Consider the following 11,030-nt stretch of genomic DNA (forward strand, 5'->3'; position numbering starts at 1 on the left):
TTTTTCCCTTGTGACCTTTGGCTTTTATGTGATGCTTAAGGAAAATGCTCCAAAAATACTGTAGAAGTGATTTCCTACTCATTATTGGTACTTTTATAGTTTTCCTCAAATGTATAACTAACTTTTTCTAATATTCATCACTGAAGAGTTTATCCTTTCCCCATTGGTATGAAATACCATTTTATAACATTCTAAATTCTCAGAGGTATATGGGTCTTTTAAGGTACTCTCTTCCAAATGATTTTTAACTTTTTTCTTTTTTTGAGACGGAGTCTCGCTGTCACCTAGGCTGGAGTGCAGTGGCGCGACCTTGGCTCACTGCAGCCTTCGCCTCCTGGGTTCAAGCAATTCTCTGCCTCAGCCTCCTGAGTAGCTGGGATTACAGGCGCCCACCTGTATTTTTAGTAGAGACGGGGTTTCACCATCTTGGCCAGGGTGGTCTTGAACTCCTTACCTCGTGATCCACACGCCTTGGCCTCCCAAAGTGCTGGGATTACAGGTGTGAGCCACTGCGCTCAGCAATTATTTAACTTTTAAAGGTATCACTGTCTCTAGGCCATCTGTTCTGTCACAGTGGTATATCTGATAGTTCTCACCAGTATTAATTTAATTATCACAGTTTAAAGGTATAAATGTTGCTCTTGAAAATAACACTTGTAAATGGATGACTACACTAAGAATATTTGATGCAGTATTATTTTAAATAGCAAAACACTAGGACCAATAGAAAAGGTTATCAATAGTGACTTCACATATTATGTGATTAACATTTTATAATAAAATGTATTTAAAACTCACACTGACTTTCTGATCTACTCTTATTCATGGATCTCACAAACGGCCAGCCCAATTTTTCAGTTAATCATCATTGCATATCGTATACTTTGTAGACATACCATTCAGACTGGGCTCATTCCCTCCTTCTAAGTTCTACCCATCCTCTGCGGCCCAGGTCAAGGTCCTCTTCCTCTGTGAGGCTTTTTTTTCTCTATTTCAGGTCACCCTGACCCTTGCTTTCTCTGAGTTCCTGTTGGCTCAACAGTCCACCCCCTATCTTTGGCCCCTAATCATTCTCTAAATGGTCTCATGTAAAGGTATTCTGTGCCTACTGATCTAATGCATCTCTTCCACGAGGGCAGTGCCCTCCTCCGAAACCTACTTTTCAGAAAGGAGAAAGAAAGAAATTACAGTGACTCCATATGTAGCTGTCAAAAGGCTGAAAAACCTTCAAACCCTACTTCATCTCTCCACACAAGCAATGGGCCATTTGGGAATCAGACTGCAAATGCTAACATCTTCTGTGTATGCATGTGTCAGAAAAGAGTGTGAGTAACATTTTGTTGGAATAAGCCTTTAAATGCACATATGCCATATCAGTTACATTTGTATCAATTTTCTCTTCTGGATCTTGAAACATTTCCATTACATGTAATAGATTTTTTTTTTAAGTCTGAGACAAAGGAGGAATGATATAAAACCTGTTAGCAGACTGAATATTCAGTGAAAAGATTTGCTTATTTATAAATTTGGTTTGAACTGCTAGCTAAAATTATAGCTCCTGGAAATTCCCTCATAAATAAATATGATCAATATACTTAAAACCTTTCTAGATTGTTAAGACAAGCCAGAAGTCATAATTTCGGAATTCAGTTCTAGTGGTAACTGCTGCTTCTGGAAAATGAGGAGAGAAACCAACAGTATTAATTATTATTTTTTTTACACAATTCCAAAAAGAAATATATCCACTGCTTTTAGAAGTAGGTGTAAATGTGTAGATAAAACATGAGATTATCAGGACTAACAGAACCATAATTATTATTAAAGCAAATACTTACATGTGCCACGCACTGTCCTGGTACTTTACATGTAATCCTCTCAACAATCCTATGAAGTAGGAACTATTATTATCATCTCTGTTTCATATACGAGGAACTTAGGTATAAAGTGAGTAAATATCTTGCCCAAGATCACATAGTTAAGTGGCAGAGCCAGGATTTAAATTCAGGAAGTATTTGCTCTTAACCACTAAACTATGCTGCATATAGGATGCTCCAAAGAAAAATGTAATATATGGAACTGTGGAACTACTACAGGGGATTGACTGTAGTATCTTTTATCAAGGGATGTAAGATTACAAAGCCCTCTGTTGCTTATGCACTTTCTATACTGGAACTACCAATGGACTTAGCTCCATCCTTTCCTTCTCAGAATTTAGACTACTTTCCCAGATAGGAGCTTATTAATTTTCAAAATATTCCTGGACAGTTAGGAAGGTTATGTGGTATTACCCTGTTTGAGAACTGAGGCCAGAAGGGAGGCACTTACCCAAGATTCTGTAATCAGGGAAGGTTCTGCAATCAGGATCAGATCTCCTGATCCTCACTATACAGCAAACTTAGCTTTTCTGATGGTGACCTAGAAGGTCAAACAAAAGGACAAGAAAGAACATAAAATAAAAAGATATGAGCTATGGCTTTCTTCTACATCAGCCAATGCAATTTCATCACACACAAAGGACACCAAAGCTGATAAATAATGTACAAGTGTTTCTTTTTCCTTTCTTGTGGCCACATTTTCAAATTTAATTTATTGTACATTTGTATAATTTCTGACAAATTTGTTTAACTTTTCCTTAAATATAATTTCAAATGGATGAAATAAAAGAAATAGTATTATAAACCTACACGAATCCATCATCCAGCTTTCAACAATTACCAACTGAAGGCCATCTTGTTTCATCTATAACCCCACCCACTGCTCCCCCCCACCCCCGACTTTTTCAAGCTCACCGGAATATCTGACTTCTGTATTTTATTATAGAAAAATTTAAACGTATACCAAGGAAAGCAGATTAATATACGGAACCCACTGCCTATCACTCAGCAAAAAACTATTATTAATTTAGGGCCAATTTTGTTTCATCCATACCCCTCCCCATTTCCCCCTACCGCTGAGATTATTTTGAAGCAAATCCTAGTCATTAATGTATTTAGAAGCCAATCCAAGACATTATATTATTTAATCCGTAAATATTTTCATATGTCTCTACAAAAAAGGACAATTTGAAAACATAATCACAATACTACTGTGACGCCTAAAAAAATTGACATCAATTCCCTAAAAAACATCAAATATCGAATCCGTGTTCCAATTTTCCCGATGCGTCTTAAACATATTTTCACAGTTGGTGTGTTCGATTCAGGATCCAAACAAGGCCTACTCATCGCATGTGGTTCATCTCCAGCTCGCTCTCGTTCTCCATCTCTTTCTTTCTTGCACTCCCCCCCCAACCTTTTATTTAACTTTTCAATATGGGAAATTACAATCTCTGCTATTTTGAGGCAATTCCCAAATAACAAATTATTTCATTGGTAAAAATTGATATATCTATTTTATCTTTATTCTAGGAAAGAAGTTGATGGCAGAAAGGGCACTACAATTAGCGAATTTATATAATTTATAATTTTACTCATTCTATTACGCGTTTTATCTCCATAACAATAGCTAATATCTTCAGGGGTCAGGCTTCATATTACGTGCCTTATACGCACTATTATACAGTACACGTCTCTGAGGTAGATATTATTATTATCACCATTTTACAAACATGGAAACCGAGACACAGAAAGAACAGGAGCCTTGCCCAAGCTGGGCGTTGGCGAGCAGGAATCTGAATCCAGCTCTGACCGATTGTGAAGGCACTAGGTAATCCCGTCTATACCCGACGAAAAGAGGAAATCATCGACCCTTTCTCCCCACCCCCACCCCGAAACCTGAAACGAGAATCCAGATCTTCCCAGCAGCCGACGTGTGATCACTGCCGTTCCTCCAACCGCCATAGTAAAGCCAGGTTTCTCTGGCAACTGATATCCATAGGCAGACACGTCACCCTGGAGGAGGGCGTATGCCCTTCAGCCAATCACAATCGTCTTGTCTAAGTTTTAGAATGTTCCATAACCAAATGATTGGACAACCACCCCCACGTCAGCAATGACACTTCGCCGCAGTAAAGGCGGGTGCTAGCAACCTGCTTCTTCACTGTTAAGGCCCACAGCAAACCAATCCTCTTCCTCCGTTAGTGCGAGTTCCGGCCAATGACGTTCGCCCTCTTAGGTTTTTTTTTAGCCCGCCCTCCAAAAGCGTGACAGCCGTTGGGTCATAAGTCTATAGGGCAGAATGTTCACGTGGCCTATTTCACGACCCAGAGTTCCTCTGACCAGAGGGGTTTTTTTTCCCTTTTCCTTTTTTTTTTTTTTTTTTCCTGCAGGGGGGCATTATGGGTTTGTGTTTTTTTTTCCCCCCACTGGGAGAGGAAGTGTCTACGTGGCCTGCGGAAATAGGATAGGCGGAAATGAGCTAAGGTTCCCGCGAGTGGGGAAGCGCGAGGTCAAATCTGGGGCCACGCCCCCAGTCCTGTGGCGCAACTCCCCGAACACGGAAAAAAAGGCGCAGTGGGGGTTCTGCTGTGTTTGCGAGTGAGGGTCGTGAGTGCAACGGGCGCAAGGCATAAAGGCCAGTGTGTTAGTGCGCGGGCAGGCTCGCGTGACCCTGGGGTTGCTGTGTGAGCGGCCCTCGTGGCGCGGGAGGTGATGCGTTTGCGCAGGCGTGCGCCCCTGGCGTCGGGACTGGTGAGAGCCACGGCGAGCGCGCGCGCGTGCGTGATGGGGGGGGCGGTGCAGGGAGGAGTTAGCTACTGCGCGCAGGTTGTTATCTGTTTCTGTATTATGTTTGAAAATGTTCTAATGAAAAGGAAAATAAATAATTAAGGCAAGGCGACAATAACAGATAAAGGGGCACTGTCAGAAATATTTTGGCTTTCCCTACTGATTTAATTAAATACTTTAAAAATACACTTACTACGTTTTCCTCTGTGCCAAAATCCTGTCGTAAACCACAGCCCTCCAATGATTCAGAGCCAAACCCTTCCATCGCCACATTAGCAACTCCAAAGGGAGGCTTCTTTCAAGTTCTCTAGTATCCTCCTCCCTCCCCTCCTCCACACCTCCCCCCTCCCTTCAAGGTTGCGTGCAGTTCTCTTGGCACAAATACAATTTTCCTATGAGAATATCTATCTACGACAGCCTTCCCCTCCGTTAGGGACTCCGGATTTCTGTGGCGACTGAGGCGCTCTTACCTTTGCGTCCTGATCTCCAAGCAAGCACACTGACCTTCAGGCAAATACGCACTGTTAATTTTCCAGAAAGTTCTGTGGGTAAGGTTTATACCTCTCGAGTCTGCCACTAGATGCCGCCAAATCCCAGCAAAGGATTGGCTGTTTGGTCCCTGGGATTCTGGGATTTTGTTTCCCTCCCCCCTCCCCTTTCTGATTTGCTGAACGGTACTATCTATAGGCATCATGGATATCGTTCATTCCTAGGAAAAAATAAAATCAACTTCTGTAAATACCACTAGCAGGCAGGTGACTGTGACCCAAGATCCAAATAATTTTGCTCATTTCTTTCCTTTTCTCCTTGGAAAAAAAAAAAAAAAGGCCCCTCTCCATCCCTCTCTTCTTTTGTCCTTGCCTTGTTTAATCAAAGAGTTAATGAATGACCCAAGCACTGATGCTGAAGATCCTAACCCTTTTTCCTCACCTTTTCAAATGCTCGCAACTCACCAAAACTGAAAATACAGATAGCTGTTCCGTCAGTAAAGATAGATAAGAACTCATCAGTAAAACTTGGACCCTGGTATTGAAAACTGATTTTCCTTTTCTCTTGAAATTTGTATCAGATATGTGTTTTTGCACCCTATTTTCTGTAGTGGTATTGGTAACCTTTATTGTGTCTTTGGAGTAAGAGAAAGAGACCTAATTGTAAACCTCATTCCACCACTTACTAGTCTCAGTACCCTGGGCAAATGACTTATGTTCTGTGATCCTCAGTTTTTTGTATGCTTTCTAAATTTTAGATGCTGTGTTATATCGTTCACGTCGATTTTTTTATTCATCACCAAGTCCTTATTAGATGAGCACTACTAGATCAAAGTCAAACAACAAAAATCATACCCCTTTCAATTATCTTATACACTTGTACACCACACAAGAGGGATTTTTTTAGAGCAGTGGTTCCCAAGGTATGTTTCCTGAATGTACCAGAAACATCAGCATCACCTGAAAAGTTGTCAGAAATTCAGATTTTCAGGTCCCACCTCAAACTTAATGAATCAAGTTCGCAGGGTGGGGTTTGGTAATCTGTGTTATTACAAACTATCCCAGTGATTCCAGCACACACTGAAGTTTGAGAGCCACTGCTTTGGAGAGTAGAAATGCAATGCATATTTTTGTGCACACCACTAGAGGGTGCTACAGAATGTAAAGCAAAATAATAAATGATGCACAGTATATGTTTTCAGACACCCTCCATATTATCAGTCCTATTTTACAGATTAAAAACTAACGTGTAGAGATGTCAAATTATTTTCTTAGTGTACGTAACAAGTATGGGAACCAGGATTTGAACTTCACCTGCCTCTAGCCCAAGCCCCTAATAGTACTCTGTTGTTTAACCATGATGACTTGTCTTTCCAAGCCTCAAAATACATTAGAAATATCTTGTTCCCTGCTTTGGCTAATGTTGACTGGAGTGTCAAGAAGAGTGCAGGAAAGCAAACCAAGTAAGTGGAAATATTTTCGATGTTTCATTCTCATACCCTTCCTCATCTCCATTCTATAATAGGATATCACATCAAGGCTTCTAAATGTTTTCTTTCTCGTTTTTTAATTCCCCAAATAATGTTCTCTTTACTCTGCAGTTGCCTTTTTTTATTTATGTCTAAATCTCTTTTTTTTTTTTTTTAACGGAATTTCTCTCTCTTGCCCAGGCTGGAGTGAAGTGGCACGATCTCAGCTCACTGCAATCTCAGCTCACTGCAATCTCCGCCCTCCCCTCCCCCCAACCCCAACCCTGGTTCAAGCAATTCTCCCATCTCAGCCTCCCGAATAGCTGGGATTACAGGGATGCGCCACCACGCCTGGCTAATTTTTCTATTTTTTAGTAGAGATGGGGTTTCACCATGTTGGCCAGGCTGGTCTCAAACTCCTGACCTCAGATGATCCACCCGCCTTGCCTCCCAAAGTGCTGGGATTACAGGCGTGAGCCACTGCACCCAGCCATATGTCTAAATCTCTTCTATGTGTGTTGAAGTTATCAGGGTGGTGAGGAAACAGTTGTTAAAAACCTGTTATGGGCCACACACTGTATACACCCATTAATCTCAACAATAGGCCTGCAAATTGGGTGATATCATCATTATTTTATAGATAATGAAAGCGAATTCTGCAGTGTGTAATTATCTATCTTTGGTCATATAACTTGTAAATAGTGGAGCCTGGATAATTCCTGGCATATCTGCCCATATTATTTTACTAAGCTTTCTACTTTTTGGCTTTGAATCTGGTTTAGTTATTTACTTGTTAAGTGACTTTATTTAACTTTTCTAAGCCTCAGTGTCACATATTAAATAGGAACAAATATTTCTATTTCATAATCTTAGAGCTGCACTATCCAATACTGTAGCCGTTAGTCATATGTGACTATTTAAATTTAAATGCAGTAAAATGTAAAAATGTAGATCCTCAGTTGCACTAGTCTCATTCCAGGGGCTCGATAGCTACTTACGGTTAGTGGCTACCATATTAGACAGTGCAGATACAGAACATTTCTGCCACCACAGAAAGTTCTACTGGACAGTGCTGATTTAGAGGATATAAGGTATATAAAAGGGCCTAACACGGTGCATATCTCATGGCAGATGCCCGAGAAAAGTGATCTCGTCTGCTTTTTTCTTTCAGCATCAGAGCTAGGGGTGTTCTCCTGTTTTATTGATGGGATTGGGAGAGGGAAGTAACTTACCCAAGGTAGTGTGGTAGGGGATATGTCTGGCACTGGGACCCACATCTCCTGACTCTTGCTCTAACATTCTGTCTAGTATACCCATCCTTATGCTTTACTCTACTGAGTGAGGTTTCAAGGCCAAGCATGTGAACAGTGTGAATTAACTTTGGAGTCAGGGTGGTAGCAGAAAAAGGCATAGGAACTGAATGCCTCCTGTGTGCCACACAGCACTGTGCCCAGCTTTTTTACATCTGTTATCTTAGCAAATCCTCAGTGAAGCCCAGAGAATAAATACCCCAAGTTGCTCAGCAAGTAAATGGCAGACCAAGCCCAGGCATTTTCCCATTATGTCATGCTACTCCCTTAAATGTGAATACTCCCCTGCCACCTCCACTTACTAGTAGGTCCTCAGAAAATGGGAATTACTCCTCTTTTGAATGTATAGCTGAACCGCTGTCTTCACAGTCTGTTTCAACTGGAATGGAAAAATAGCTTAGGTCAATGTTTGTTTGGCTCCAAGGCCCAAGGCCAGACAGAGAATATTTGTGGTCCCAGCCTTCACAGGACAGGCAATGGCTCTGAGAACCCTGTGTTAATTTTCAAGGCCACCATTAGCTCATACATTGCTTTTGTGCTGATTAGAAAAGCATGCCACCTGGGGGGCAGACAAATTGTAGCGAAGGGCCCATTCCAGTGGAACAATGAGAAAAATAACTTTTCTTTCCGTAGGCTGTTGCAACCTCACCAGAACAGCTGAAGAATGAATTTCAGCCTGGACTCTACCTTATTAGTTGGGCACCCTTGGGGAGGGTGCAACCTGCCCAACATTTTCTGCTGGCCCTGTCTTACCTCATGACTAAGAGAGCCTTTCTAGGTCTGGAAGGTAGCGGTCAGTCTGTTCTGGAGGGTGGAGAGAGACACCAGTGTTTTCCCATGGTTTCTGGGTAGTAGATAAAATTGGTCTATTCTAAGGTTAATTTGATATTTTAAAATTTTGGTTCTGACTAGCTTATTGGATTTTTTTGAATAACGTTTGATTAATGTAAAGGTTAAAAATAAAACCTAATATTTCAGCTAAGCAAATGGTGTTTCTTCAATAAGGATGTTTTTCTATCTATTTATACCTGCCTCATTCCATAGGAATTTTATAAAGCCAGTCCAGGAATGTAGTCTGAATCAATCTAGTTTGCTAGCCTGTGAGACCAGGGCAAAGATGAAAATAGTCATGGGAAGGTTTTATCCTTTTAGGGGTATCTGTCTTCTTCTAGTTCCTCTCTCCTCCTGTGACACATCCCCACCCCAAGACTGACCTACCCATTTGACAGAAAGAGATTACTTATTCAAATGACTCAAAACACTGAGATCCTGAACCTAATCAATAATGTCCTTGGATGACCTTGGGATGCCAGACTCACACATAATTCCTTGTTGTGCCCTTCCTGAGTTAATAGTTTAGCATACAATTTACCAAAATTTGTGGTTTCCTGAGCCACAGACTTCACTTGGAATGATCATATAAAGTCATCCGTGCTACACACCAACCCACAGAAATGAGGACTGCTTTCCTCCAGTGTATGCTGAGTCCTACAATCTGAGCACTGCTTCAAGAGGATGCCTTGAGTCATTTTTCCAGAGTTAAATTTGCTTATGCTTCTAACCTCCACCTACAGTCCCCGTTACACTGGGAATGATAAAAACTATGCCTTTTGAAAATATAAGCTGTCATATTATTAAAGATGACAAACCAGTATTAATTAAAGTGCTGCATCTAAATTGTTGAAGCTTAATGCTTGTTACGTGGGAGTTCATTATACTGTTTTTCTTACTTTTGTGTATTTTTGAAGTCTTCCATAATAAAACATTTAAAAAGACAAAAAATGTTTTATTTTTATTTTTATTTTTATTTTTTATTTTATTTATTTTTTTTTGAGACGGAGTCTCACTCTGTCGCCCAGGCTGGAGTGCAGTGGCGCGCTCTCGGCTCACTGCAAGCTCCGCCTCCCGGGTTCACGCCATTCTCCTGCCTCAGCCTCTCCGAGTAGCTGGGACTACAGGCGCCCGCCACTACGCCCGGCTAATTTTTTTGTATTTTTAGTAGAGACAGGGTTTCACCATGGTCTCGATCTCCTGACCTCGTGATCCGCCCGCCTCGGCCTCCCAAAGTGCTTCATCAGTCCTGAGGAAGAGAATGCACATGGGTTTCTCTTTAGAAGAGTACTTATTAACCAAGGGGTTGGGTAGAATGTACACCCTTTAGTAGAGACATACCCTGTAAAAATCTGGGGAGGGGGGCATTTTAGATTGAAAAAGCCTCTTTGCCAAAAATTCTGATTAGGTCTTCTAGAAGGGAAATATCCTTCTGCCTGCAATCCCCCTCCACCAAACCCCACAAGTAAGTCTTGCTGTAATGAACCGCTATTGGTGAAAGAAGTATATCATATCCCTTGGGCGACTGAGAGTGGAGGGAGCTTGAAAACCATGGAAACAGACCTCAGCTAATTGGCAAAAACTGTTAGTCAGCAGGAAGAGAAGCACAGGCAAAGGGAATCTTGGGGCAGGAGATGGAACTAGGAGTGTAATGGGGCTTCATTCTCACCCCAGGTGAGTGCTGGAGAGGACAAAGCTGCTAATGACAGAGGACACCAGGGAGCAGAATATGTGGCAAAGAGGCCCTCACTCAGGACCTCAGGATATTCTTGGAAGGCTTCGGGCCCCATCCGACTTGCAGGGTTTTGTTTTGTTTCTTTGTTTTTTGTTTTTGAGATGGAGTTTCACTCTTGTCGCCCAGGCTAGAGTGCAGTGGCGTATCCCAGCTCACTGCAACCTCCGCCTCCTGGGTTCAAGCGATTCTTCCTCAGCCTCCCGAGTAGCTGGGATTACAGGCACCCGCCACCACGCCCCGTGAACTTTTTGTATTTTTAGTAGAGACGGGGTTCTGCCATGTTGGGCAGGCTGGTCTTGAACTCCTGACTTCAGGTGATCCACCCGCCTTGTCCTCTCAAAGTGCTGGGATTACAGGTGTGAGCCATCACGCCCAGCTGACCTGCAGTTTTTAAAACAGTGGGGTGGATCCCTATCTCTCACCATACACAAAAATCAACAACAACAACAATAAAACAATGGGAAAGCTGCCTGAAGGCAAAGATCTCACACACACACACACACACACACACACACACACACACACACACACAC

At 41.9% G+C, this 11,030-nt stretch overlaps 1 protein-coding gene and 1 long non-coding RNA gene across 15 annotated transcripts in view; one reads left to right on the top strand and one right to left on the bottom strand.

The window, feature by feature from the left end:
* MORF4L2 (mortality factor 4 like 2) overlaps nucleotides 1-5,223 on the bottom strand; it is a 21,745-nt gene extending 16,522 nt beyond the window's left edge. For 4 of the 14 annotated variants that reach the window (XM_032757381.2, XM_032757375.2, XM_032757379.2 and 1 more), the window contains exons 1-2: nucleotides 5,135-5,223; nucleotides 2,326-2,415 (exon numbers count right to left, since the gene is read on the bottom strand). The gene's annotated coding sequence lies outside the window, so the exon portion shown is untranslated. Of the gene's footprint in view, nucleotides 1-1,835; nucleotides 1,885-2,325; nucleotides 2,416-3,773; nucleotides 3,877-5,134 lie in introns of those variants that run through there. The other 10 variants (XM_032757373.2, XM_032757367.2, XM_032757372.2 and 7 more) reach the window with 3 other exon arrangements.
* On the top strand, nucleotides 4,412-9,713 carry LOC116811911 (uncharacterized). Its single transcript, XR_004370544.2, has 3 exons — nucleotides 4,412-4,628; nucleotides 5,098-6,615; nucleotides 8,565-9,713. It is a non-coding gene; the product is annotated as an uncharacterized LOC116811911 (long non-coding RNA).
* Nucleotides 9,714-11,030: the final 1,317 nt, after the last annotated feature.

Source organism: Hylobates moloch, unplaced genomic scaffold (genome assembly GCF_009828535.3).
Source record: "Hylobates moloch isolate HMO894 unplaced genomic scaffold, HMol_V3 SCAFFOLD_7, whole genome shotgun sequence".
NCBI lineage: Eukaryota > Metazoa > Chordata > Mammalia > Primates > Hylobatidae > Hylobates > Hylobates moloch.